Consider the following 13,937-nt stretch of genomic DNA (forward strand, 5'->3'; position numbering starts at 1 on the left):
GATTTGTTTTATCTAAGAAAAGAAATCTTGGTCAAAAAAGCAAATTATTTGATATGGTCAACAAAAATAAATTCGATAGGGGAAGGACTTCCCTCTTTTGCTTTATCTAGAATTTGGAAGTGAGATTCTTTAACTTGTGCCAAAAAATAAAGTGGATCTTTTTAAACACCAAAGGATGGTGAGGTTCATTTTATAGTTTGCAAAAGTAAAGTTTGTCTTTGTTCTTTTTAAGTGCCAAAAATGAAGTGTTTTTCTCCCTATGAAAGCAATATTGAAGATTTCTTTTGTTGTTCTTTTTAAATAACCCAAAAGGAAAATGAGTTCATTTTTACCAATAAGGAAAATGAAAAATTTCAAATAACTAACTTAGCAAAGTTAGAAACAAGAAAACTAATCAAATGCCTAAAATAGTAAAAAGATAAATCTTCCAAATCCTGCAAAACAGATGTTAGTGACCTGCAATCAAAACACTAGTTAGCAAAGAAGAGGTTTTCAAGGTGGATTTCTACAACTCTAAGTTTCTATCTCGATTACAACTGTGTTTTTCCTCTGTGTCTATTATGCGCTAATCCGCAAACCCTACGCGCTAACAAAAGACCCGAATGCACTATGTTGTTGTATGGATGCATTGGACTGATTCTTCAAAGCACTGATGCTTATCGAGAATCCATAGAAGTGTTATACGCTAAGGTTACTGCGGAATGCGCTATGTTTTGGGCTTAACATGCTAAATAGTGAGTGGTATGCACCAGAAGACAAACCAGATGCGCTAAAGGATGGTGCCAACATGCTAATTCATGTTTTCTACATACTTGCAATGTTAGTCCTACATAAAAAACGATTTGATAAATGGGGTCGAGCCCCGCAGTGGGTGCCAAAAATGTGTGTAGGGAAAGTGGTGTCATGATATAGAAAATATGAATTCAGGACTAGTCCACACATCAATGGGACTCTTGGTGCAAGTTGTGGAGTTATATGAAATAACTCAACTTCCCAAGGGATGTTCCATTGTTCTCTATCTCACAAGACCCCTCAAGTCAATGCCTTTTATCCTAGATCACTAAGCAAAGTGACTTAGGGAAGACAATCATGAGAATGAGGGATACTTGATCAATCTAACATGAATGTAACATGATATTAACAAGTATGAATTAAACTAACATGTATATGATGATTAAGATGAAAGAATTAGTAAAAGAACTATCCTAACATGATATGCTAGCCTATTATGATTATTATGATAATAGAAATACTTCTAAAATATTTATTAGATTATTTCTATTCAAAGAGAGACTAAATGCTTTATAAAAATGAGTATATATTAGATGCATGAAACTGTTGGAGTTGAGAAAATACAACACCATAGGAGCCCAAATGATCTCTACAAGCTAAAAAACCTGTTACAAGGAGAAGCAAGGAAGCAAATCACGGAAGAAAGAAATACGCAGAAAATATGCTCAAAAAGAGAGAGCTCAATATTCACAAAATGTAATGTAATAATCCTCCTTCTTGTTACAAAGAAAAGAAAGAACTTAACCTTTAATAGGTCAAGAAGCCCTAAAAGGGAAAACCTAGGTTTGCACATAATAATTAATAAAAGAATTAATTATTATGCACCTAAAGTTAGCTTAAGTGTAAAAGAGATAAAGGGAACTTAAATAATTAAACAAATATTGTTTAATTAATCAAGTAAATACCCGAATACTCTAACACCCCCCCTTAAGCTAGACTTAGGAAGAAGTTAAAACCTAGAACAACTACTGAAAGTAGGAAAGATGGGTCCCGACAACAAGGCCTGATTAGGTACCCAAATACAATGAAATCTCTATGAACTGGAGAAATAGAGAAAACCACATGGGAAAAAAGTCTACTCCAAAAAGAGATGGAAAAGAACATCACTGAAGTATGAAGATCCTGCAAACACTATCAAAGAATAACTGCTGATTTGAAGAACCTCCACTGAAATAGAACATGACCAAGTAGAGAAGATTGTAATCTATATGAGTGCCCTCAAATGACACTACTCGAATCAAAAGGTAAACAAGGCAAACAACTGAAATCGAAGATACAGATGGCATGAAAACACCAAAGCCTAAAGAGTTGATCAATCGAACCACATAAGCATTAGAACCAATAGGACAAACCTCCCCATAATGCTGAAGAGGGAGAGGGATAGGAACACTGAGAAGAACAACCAAGAAGAACTGCATGACAAAGAACCAGGAACATCAAAGGTGCTAAGAAAAATATATGTTGTCATGGAAAGAACACTCACTTGACACACATCATGAGGTGAATGTCGTGGAAGGAACACTCACTGGACAAAGGTAGATGGAAAACAAGGCAAACATCAACCCCCTCATGGCACTTTATAAGTAGTGCATGTACAACAAGACACAAGATGTGGAAGATCCCAAGTAAACAATGCATGATGGCACTTTATCTTTGTGTGTTTTCATAAATACAATGCTACAATGATAATAAGACTAGAAACAAAAAGAATAGAAAAACCGAGACATCCTACTTAGAGAAGAGATCCCAGGACCCGAAACAACCAAGATATCCACCAGAGTGCTGAAAAGAAAAAAAATGAATAAAATATGTATGGAGCAGAATCTGGAAATTACACAGCACACGCTTTCCAAAAATATAAATTTTTCAAAAAAAAGAGTTCGGATTCTCATTCTACGTCCCCTGGAGTGCAAAAAAAAGACCTCGCTTTGACTAGAAAAACACATAGTCAAACAGAAAAATTGGAAAAAATTAACAACATGATGAGGTCCGGCTCGAAACCATCTTTTCGACACTTATTTTTTTTCAAAAAAATGACTCTGTATGCCTAAGATAAGACCAAAAAACAAAACCCCCCTTCAAAACAAGAGGAAGGGGTAGTCTGGTGGCTGTTCGGGCAGAGGTGGCCAGTGAATGGCGCACTGGTGGCGGGTTGGTGGTGCCCCGGTGGTAGGGTGGAGTAGGGAGGCCGTGTGGCAGAGTGGCAGCTGGGCCCAGGAGGCGGGCTAGGGTGCTGCGGACGGCGTGGGCAGGGGAGCTGTGGTGGCGGCAGGAGAAGCCAGCAGCCGGGGAAGCGACGGGCGGCAGGGAGCTGCGGCGGTGGCGGAAGAATCCGGTGTTGGGGAACAGGGTCGCATGTGGGTTGCAAGTGGCAGGGTCAGCGCTGGGGGCTAGGGTTGCAACGACGATGGGGGCCACAGACGGAGGCGCCGAGAAGGCGGGGCCGTCGAGGGCCGCAGTGGCAGGAGGTCGGAGGCTGAGACTGATGGGGGGGCCGGGAGCCAACAGGGGGTCGGAGACTGGCGGCGGGCCCGATCTGACAAGTCTGGTGGGGGTCAGACTGTTAGACCAGCTACAAAGTACAGAAACCTACATCTGCACAAAAAAACTTTTTGATTTTTCTTTTCTCCAAAAAAAACTTATGCATTTTCATCGTTTTTTTAATTTATTTATTTTCTTTTCTCCGGCCTGCATGCAGTAAAAAGGGTACGAAAACCTACATCTGCACAAAAATCAAAATCCAGCCCACATGCCATAAAAAGGCAAAAATATATTTCTTTTGAATTTTTTTTCTCGAATTGCATGCCAGGGCCGTACGACTTGGATCTGGAGAAAAAATACTCCCAGAGGCTCAAGAACCAAAAAAGGTCAAATTTTATATGACCATAGGGGTTTTTGGGCCTTCTGAGCACGATGGTGAGGTCTGTTTAGGCCCAAAGTGCTCAGAAAAAAGGCCTATCCCTAGGTGCATAAAAAAACTTTTTGAAACCCCAAATCTGCTTCTAATGCAAAAATTCTCAAAACAAGAATAGGTAGTTGCAGATCTGGAGCTCTAATACCATGTTGGAGTTGAGAAAATACAACACCACATGAGCCCAAATGATCTCTACACGCTAAAAAATCTGTTACAAGGAAAAGCAAGGAAGCAAATCACAGAAGAAAGAAATACACAGAAAATATGCTAAAAAAGAGAGAGCTCAATATTCACAAAATGTAATGTAATAATCCTCCTTCTTGTTACAAAGAAAAGAAAGAACTTAACCTTTAATAGGTCAAGAAGCCCTAAAAGGGAAAACCTAGGTTTGCACATAATAATTAATAAAATAATTAATTATTATGCACCTAAAGTTAGCTTAAGTGTAAAAGAGATAAAGGGAACTTAAATAACTAAACAAATATTGTTTAATTAATCAAGTAAATACCCGAATACTCTAACAGAAACTTGGATTATGAGTAAATTGTCTACAAGTTTGATACTAAAGACTTGGATCTTAAAATGGAGGAATGAGAGCTCTATTTATAGGAAAAACAGGGCAATGGATGGTCAGGATTGGATGATCTTATCAAGGGCTAGGATTGAAAGTTATCAATCCATGTTTATAATTCTCACCAATGAAATGGTGACAATTGTCAACATAAGACTGCTTGAGAGGGGATGTAAGAAGCATTAAATGCTTGAGAAGACCTCATGGTTACCTTAGGAGGTAAGGGTTAATGTCAGGTTAAGGTTTTTCCATTGGATAAAGCTTTTACCCAGAGGAGAAACTCTTGTGCAAGGGTTAAAGGAATAACCAAGGGTAAAGCCATGAATGCTTGATGAGACCCTTGGGTTAGATGAGGGTTGAGTTAGAGAGAAAGTCTCTAATCATGCAAGAGGGTTGAGTTAACCAATAATGGTTTAGAAGAATTTGAAGGTGAACTTGTTGAAGACATAAAGCCTTTAATGGTTTTCAAAGACTTTGGGGGTTTCAGAAGTGACTTCCATTTTCTTAGGGATGTGACAATATTTAGGGGATGGGTTAGGCTAATTTAGAAGTGATTAGAAGAATCTAGAAGGGGGGTTAGAGAGGCAAGTGGGAGATGCAGGAGAATGCAAGTGGATGGAGGGTATTTTTAATTAAAATAAATTTCTTTATTACAATAAAATAGATGCAAGTGGGGGATTTAAATAAATTAGATTTATTTATTTTTCATGAGCAATTTAATTAAATGTAAATTTAATTAAAAGGGGAGAAAGGGAAATTAATTAAATAAGGTGATTTATTTAATTAAAGGATATGAAAGGTTTAGGTGAATTTAATTAAATAAATTGAATAACTTATTTAATCAAATAGATGAATGCGAATATTTAATAAAAGAAAATTTAATTAAACAGAGGAATGAGGTTAAAATGAATATTAAATATTCACTCAAGAAAGTTGTCATTTTTATATGTCTACAGTAATTGATACATATTTTTGGAAAGAAAGCAAGGTTGAGCTTGCCTCCTTTGTTTTTGTGATAATCCAAGGCTCTATACTGAGTAAAATCTCTATTTTTCAAAGGCTCTTTGTCAAATTCGTTGGATTTGCCTTGAAGATACAAGTGCATATGGCACAAGAAGGCTCTGTGTGAGAGAAAAAATTGTCTATTGATATAGAAAAACTTCCTTCTTTTGATAAGATCTTTTGAACTCAATTGTCTCTTATTCAATGTGGTCTTTTGATGAAGACTCCCTTTTCTCAAAATGTGAGTGATGGTCATACAAATTGATACTTTGTTTGAATTTTTGATGTTTTTTTTGTTTATCAATGTTTGAGGTGGATTGTATTGGATGAATACTCGGTTTGAAAATTATTTTGAATTTCTTTGAAAAGAAAACACAACAAGAACACAAGAACAATAACCTTTCCCTTTTTCAACAAAAGGCAAAAATAGGTGTGGGTCTAAATCAACCTTAATCATGAAATTTGTTGACCCTTTTTACAAATATATTTTATGTTTCCCAAAGCCTGAAGTTGGCTCAAATTGTTACTGGTCTGACACAAGACGAATACAGCTCAAAAACACTTTTTTATCCCTAAGGTCAATGGCCAGTTGTGATATTTTCATCCCACATCTTGATATTTCTTCAACTTTGGTACTACATACCTTATGAATCCCGCAACGGTAGGTAAGGATGTGATATACTAAGTCTTGCACGAGCATAACAGATAGTTAATCCCTATGATGAGGGAGTCGCCACTTTTATCAAGCTACAAGTAGCCTTTCAAAAAGACTTGTTTCTAGTCAAGGAAATATGTATGGTGAGTATCTTGGGAACAAAACCATCTATGCTCTTGCACTGAACTTTTCACAAATATCCTCAATCAATAGAAGGGGTGGGCTTCTATAATAAAAGGTGTTTAGTAATGTTCAATGTTTCTGGGCGTAAGTTCATTCTGCAGTGACTCACTTAAGAGCCTTTTAACTTATGGTGGGGTCCATATGTCCTTTCGACAAGTTACACTATAGGAACAACTACACCCAAGGCTACAACTTTCACTCTCACCTGATTTCTATAGCATCTCAAAAGATTTACCACGCAAGGTCGTTCCCAAGAGTGATGTGTCTCTTGGCAGGCCTCTCTTAAAAATAAAAATTTCGAGCATTACTAACACTTTTCTCTTGCACCTTGGACCATGAGAGCCAAGAGAGAGGATAGTGTGTGTTAGAAGTGGGACCACTCTACAGATTTTTGCACAAGTGTGCCAAACATTGAAAACATTTGTTCTTTTTAACTGGTTTATTGCAATGCGATCTATATGCTATTTAGAGATTTTGCTCCAACAACCATGGTGTTCTTTTTAACTTCACAAGGCAATTTGTTTTCTAACTAATAAATTGAAAAATCTCGGTCAACCAAATTAAAAGCACGTTGCTCAAAGTAAAAACAAGTTTGTAACAAAAATGGACAAGTTGTTTGTTCTTTTTATCTTGCAAAATAAAAAGTTGATTGTGAATTTTTATCCTTTGCAAGAAATAAAAGTTGTTTGTTTATTTTAAGCACCAAAATGAAAAATTTGTTCCTAACTTGCAAAAGAAAGAAAATTTTGTTTGTTTGTTTTGTGGTTCTTTTTAACTTTGCAAAGTGAAATTCCTTTTAAGCCCCAAATTGAAAATTTTGTTTATTTTAGTCCAAAAGGAAAGATGAAGTTGATTTTAGTCCAAAAGGGAAAGTGAATTCTTTTTAATCCTAACTTTAAAAGTAAAGTTTAAAAAGAAAGAAAAAAGAAAATAAACTTTCTAAATCCCTAACTCCTCGAATCTTGCAAAACAAGAAGTTAGCAAAACCTGCACACAAAAAACAAAATAGTTAGTGAAAAAGAAAGTTTTTGGTGGTCTTCTCCTAATTTTTTTTTTTTCATTTAAAACTATCAAACAAAATGAAATCTCTGTCAGATAGAGAGCACAACAACGCTATTTAACCAACAATAGCGATATAACTTAGACAAAGGTACCACTTCTCTGACAGAAGTGCCTGAACTCTGATAAAAGCGCTAAATCCTCAACTATCAAAGGTGATAAAATGTATTCAATAGCGCTAAAGCACAACCTATGTGTGGAAATTTGGCAATTTAACAAATAAAGTTAGTTTGTTTTAATCAGAAGGTTGTGTGTTCAATTCATGTCAAGTTCACCAAATGATGCTCTGTAAAAAGGATGTTAGGAAACACAACACAAGACTCAAGAATCAAACGTTAGTGTTAGTATCAATCATAAATGAAATACAAAGGAAACTACAATCCTAAGCATGCATATCAAGAGAGATATCAAACATATAATGGAAAACATACAGAAATGGAGAAAGGAAACAAAACACTCCCAAATGCTTGCCAACATGCTCATAGTTGCTCCTCCCTTGTTCCTCTCCTCTCCAAGTTCCACATGAGTGTGGCCCTCATCTTTTTGCACTACTATGGAAGTTTTATGGAGATTCAATATTTTATAAAAATGATTAAAAAAGACTATGCAAATGCAAGCAAACTAGATATGATAAAATAACTAATTAATCTATATTGATTTTAACTAAAATGACAATTTAGATTAGATGCTCCTAAAATGCTCTCTCAAATTTAACTATAGATTAGATGCATACAAGATTTCTAGATCTGGATTAAGAAGGAATGGACACTATTTATAGGAAAAATGGAGAAATTGATTGTTGAGATTGAGTAATCTCAACAAGGGTTGGGATTGCTAGGTTTATGATCCATGTGAGGGCTTTCAACCCAATCCCAGGATGACAAATTGCAACATGAGGTGGCTTGAGAGGAGGGGAAAGAAGAATTAAATACTTGAAATGACATGAAGGTTACCTTAGGAGGTAAGGTTAGGCTTGAGTTGAATGAATAAAATCTTTATCCAATGAATAATGCCTTCATCTAATGGATAAACTCTTGTGCAAGAGCTAGTAAGGATAACCATGGTCAAAGCAATAAATGCTTGAAGAGACCCATGAGTTAAATGAGGGTTGAGTTAGAGGGAAAGTCTCTAACCATGTGGGTGAGTTGAGTTTAACCATTAATGGTTATGTAAGAGTCATAAATGGTCATGTAAGAACCATTAATGGTTTGGAAGACTTTAGGGGTTAACTTGTTGGAGACATAAAGCATTTAATGCTTTTCAAAGACTTTGGAGGCTTTGAGAATTGACTTCAAGTTACTTAGGAATGTGACAATAAATAGGGGATGGGTTTAGGCTAATTATGAATGGTTTAGAAGAATCTAGAATGGGTTTAGGATGCAAGTGGGTTTGGTGGGTGAGGGAAAATAGGATTTTAATTAAAATAAAATTACTTTATTTCAACAAAATAGGTGCAACTTGCATTTGTAGGAGAATGCAAGTGGGGGGGTAGATTAGGGATTTAAATAAATGTTTTATTATTTATTTAAAAGAGGAAAGGGGGTTAAACTAACTAAATATGTTTTATTCATTTATTTGATTTAGAGTGTGGCTTAGTTAATTAATTTAAATAAATTGAATGATTTATTTAATCAATAGGAGAAGTGGTTGAGGGTGAAAGTAATTAAATATTAATTTAATTAACTGAATATTGATGGTTAAAATAATCAAATAAATAGTAGATATTCATTTAATTAAGTGGAAAGATTTATGTGACTACAGTTTATATCATAGATTTTTGTTGTTTATATTCATACTGTTGATTACATAAGCAAATGATAAATTAACTTTATAAAAGGACAACCACAAAATACAATGAATACACAATAATGAACTCAGTACACATTTATTGGATCGAATATCAACATATATATATATATATATATATATATATATATATATATATATATATATATATATAAGGCATGCTTGACAAGTATTACAAAAATGTGGCATATGCCATGTCCAAATCGATATACAATAAAAACTATAGAATATATCTAATGTATCGGTAATTCTATGACCACAACTAACACCATATGATCCTAAATTTATGGTGGATCATCAAAATTGAGCCTCTTCGATGCAGTACACGGCTTTGTAGATTGTTTCAAAACCACAATTCAAAAGCCAAGTTAGAATTATTTTGTAGAAAATAGTTCACAATTAACAACATAACTATGCATTTACCTATAATTCATTTGCAATTGAAATGTAGATTACCTCATCGGCTGATCTCGGAGCTAATGTCTTCGCTCTCCTCTCCTTGTCACTCTTAGGAGTTTTCTTGAAGACAAACTTAAAAGGATCCACATTGTGGACGAATTGTGAAGGAGGATATTGTAGATGAAATGTACAATTAATACAATGTACTAACATAAATATATCAAAAACACTTAAAAGCTATAATATAGAGAAAAATGGCGTACCGATTCCTAAGATTCTTCTCCATTGGACTGAGGATGGCTCACCATCGATGGAGAAATTGTCGCTATTACGTATACAAAAAATGATCAAAGATTAAATACAATTAATATAATGATAAGTATTGTAGGTTAAAAAAAATTAATGTAATATATCAAACAAAAGTGTACTGGATCCTGATATGCTTCTTGAGTGCACGGAGGAGGGCTCAATATTGATGAAGCAACTATGGATATTTCCTTTATGAAAAAAATATAATATTATAATTTATTACAAGTTCACATGTACATGTGCATATAATCATGAAATCAAGAAAATAAAGTAGAGATACATACCTCCACCCTCTCTCAATCCACAAGTGAATGAGGTGCATTCAACAAATCCACATAGCTCAATGGATGTTGTACATGTAAAATAGACAAACAATACTAATCAATCTACAAACCCCAACTAAGACAATTTCAACATTTTGAAACAATTGTACAACTAAAAATGTGTTCAATTACCTTCTTCCCATGTTTTGGCATCTTCGGAGAATTCTTTTTCTTAGTACGAGGCCTAGACGTAGAGGGGGTACCCTAAAAAAACAAAATTAACGTGAGATATTAGTACAGATAATACATTAAACATAATTTGAAAAATCTAAAATGAAATGACTTGCATAATCCATCAAAACAATACATAAAAAATTGTGTACAAAATATAAAACCGTATAGCCTTGTAGGCCAAAATCAATCATTGAGAGCATGATACCATCAATCTAGGACATTTGGTCCCCTGTCAACACCGACAAACCAAAAATTGGACCAAGCATTAAAGATAGTTAGTATATCTTGTAATATTTTTGAATTCAAAGTGTACTATTCTATTTGAACATGTTACAAAATTTATACCTCAGGCATTGAAGTTGCAGCTGTAGTAACTGCAGGAGGAGTATGGGATACCATTGTTGCATCCTGAAATGCATATTATTTGTATGAATTTAAATTGATGTATAAATGAAAATTCATTTATGTAATTACAAATTTAAAGTGACTGATAAATAAAATGTTATGAATTCAAATCAACACACCTGTGTCTGCGACTGATGGGGAAACAACATCTCCATCAACTCCTCTGCCAATGCCACATCCTCAGCCATGCGGGGCAATCTACTCCCACAAATCGTGCATGGATGAGATGTGGATCCATCTGCGATGGCTACATCATTCATCCCTGAGCATATCCCTAAGCAACTGACACACACATTCTGAATGGGCTCTTTGTCACCACCTGGAGAAACTAATGGCTCATCATCAAGTACAAGAGGGTGTGCTAACTATGTCCCATATTGGATGATGGAACCAGTTAATGGTGTGGCTGCCTGAAGAGTCTGTAGCTCCATCGACTCTTTCAACTCTACTAGGATAGCCTGATGCACCTTGGGTTTGGGTGCTAGGGGGTGACGAATCTCTGGGGCTACTTGCCTATGGGCTCCAGGTCTATCTTGGGCAGAGCCGCCAACTCTACCATGAAACTCTCTCATGCCAAAATTGTTTGCCCACACATTGAGGGAAAAATTACAGCATACTTTTCTCAAAAAATACAATGGCACCTCATAATTATTACAAGGTGGATCATCAACGACCATCCACCACCTCTACCAAAAAAGATTCTTCATTTGCACATTGGTACACCAATGTATGGGAAACCTCTTTGCATGAAGAGGTAACTATTGACAAGTTTTAGGATCAATAAAAAGGGCACATATTTGTTGTTTACTAATATTTTTGTTTTTCACTCCCTTGTATGATAACCCAACAACATAGTATTGATGACACATATCCCTAAAGTTTCCCCATTTTGTAATTTGTGTGGAAACGGCTATGACACCACCAGCTAATGTTTCTAGGCTAGTGGCGAGGGATTTATGATGCTCAAGTTCAGATGTTTTCAATTTATTAATCAATCTATTTATTTTAGACGTGTTTTTCCCTAACAGATTAATCAATTGCTCCCTTGTTTCAGGTGTATGGTCAAAAGGAGGAACTGGAGGTGTATCTTGTGGGTTTTGTTCAAGGTTTTCAGGAGGTACATTTTGTTGTGGATCATCAGAATCTTCTCTCTTAGTTACTTTATTTTCACCAACATCAAGCATCGTCAACTTAAGTCTTCAGTCTACATATGTATACTTGATTGTTCCCACTAAAACCTATATTCAAACTAGGCATAGTAGGGTTTTTTTGCATTGAGAAAATCTATATCAAATCTAAACGGATCTCCTCTCCTCAATTGATGATCTATAGTAGATCAAACACCACCACGATTTCTGATGACATTTGTACATGATTTCTATATCTAGCGACCTACAACTTATTTTTTGTCCTTTCGAGCTGTCATTCACCATTAATGCCTCATTTGTTTCCTTCGACCATCGAGCACAAAGATCGGATTGTCCTGCTTCATTTATCTCACCAAAAATCTTCTGCATCTTTATCCGCCTCGAGCCGTACTTCTTTTTCCATTGACCCATGATTCACGGGCTCCTTATTTAAATTCGATTTGATCATCACCTATCACGTCAGTGGATAGTTTTCCTTCCACTGCATGCTTGCCACATGGAATATACGTGTCATCCTCAGACACCATCCAACTTAACCCAGAATGATATGCTGTTTTGAGTTCATTCACCGACCAAGACACACGACTAGTGTTTTACCAGTTCATGTACCCTAGCGGTAGATCATATTGACTTGGAATGCTTCCATTTCTATGTCCATACTTCATTTGATATAGCAACTATTCACTCTATTGGTTTGTCTTCTTCATGTTCATACATGCTCACCGGTGGATCTCCTTATTGCATCTGCATACCGGGAACATACCTATCGATTGACATTTCATACCGGTTTCCAATACTTACTTGTTGGTTATCATTCCATACTGGTTGACATCAATGACAACACAATGCCAACACTTAGGACACCATATGACCCCTTAGGACATCATATTCTCCTAAAAGGTCATGTGGTGTGCTAAGGGGTCACATGATGTAATTAGGTGTTATGTGGGGTTCTAAGAGAGAGAGAGAGAGAGAGAGAGAGAGAGAGAGAGAGAGAGAGAGAGAGAGAGAGAGAGAGAGAGATGATGAGGCAACAGACTTGAAGGATAACCTTGAACCAACCAACCTCTAAGGCTCACAAACTCAACCAAATCCCTACTACCAAAGGGGCCTTACACAACACCAAGTCAAGTAATGGTTCAATGACACTAAAAAATGCCTTGGGAGACTTAAAAGGGCTCCAATATGTCCACTTACAAACAACTAACACTCTCAATTCTTGTGTGACTACACACACCCTTGCATACATGAGTGGGCTACTACTAGGCTTTAGGGATTTGAATGACCCACTTGACCAATTCAATACAACAACCCTTGGAGTTCTCAACAATATCTCAGTTTTCGGCACCAAACCAACTTACAGACATCCCAACCAATACTACACTAACAAACCTAATAGGGCTATTAGGCCTATTTGACTGAACACCTGTCACAAACTTGCTTGGTTCTCCTAAAAGATGACTATCCCTGACCATGAAATGTTATGTCAACCTCCAAAATAATCCGCTATCACATTCAAACCCCTTTCTAGATCTCTACCACTCAATTCTCTCGCACTACACTCATTAAACTGGTCTGACACATAGAGATGCCAAACCTAGGGTTAGTTCTCCATCCTCTTCGCCCCGTTGTGTCCTCTTAATGGATCTTGGAATTGACATATGATACAGTGGCCTATCATCTCCTATAATGGTAGAATGTTCAGTTAAGGACTGATAGACCAAAACCCATTATTACAATCAAAACCTAGGGGTTTGAGCATTTTAGGCTACCCGATAGAGATTTGCTTGTAGATGGGGCAGTGATAACTTCAAGGATTCACACCAAAAGAAAAATAAAGGTAAAATAATCTAGTTCCAGGATCTATGTGATGATAATTCTTGTTAATCCACCTTCAGTATGCAATCAACATAAATTAGATGATTTCCTGTGTTTCCAGCAGTTTTGATGCTTCACTTTCCTTCTCAAAACTACCAAATCAACACACACTTACATCTTTCAGAGTTTGGGGTCCTTAAAGGTGTCACCCAAAATGAACACAACCTCCTCCAACCTTTTTTCAAACTGAACTAACTATTGGAGAATCACGACTTACAAAAAGTGCAAAATTGTCATGACAACAAATTGATAATATGACAATGTTTGCATTACTCAACCAAATTAGACTCTAGACTATCACAATCTCCCAAAATGATTG

General features: G+C 36.1%; 1 pseudogene; it reads left to right on the forward strand.

Moving 5' to 3' along the window:
• Positions 1 to 2,825: 2,825 nt before the first annotated feature.
• LOC131073123 (7-deoxyloganetin glucosyltransferase-like) overlaps positions 2,826 to 13,937 on the forward strand; it is a 21,073-nt pseudogene continuing 9,961 nt past the window's right edge.

The sequence above is a fragment of the Cryptomeria japonica genome, chromosome 5, assembly GCF_030272615.1.
Source record: "Cryptomeria japonica chromosome 5, Sugi_1.0, whole genome shotgun sequence".
Lineage (NCBI taxonomy): Eukaryota > Viridiplantae > Streptophyta > Pinopsida > Cupressales > Cupressaceae > Cryptomeria > Cryptomeria japonica.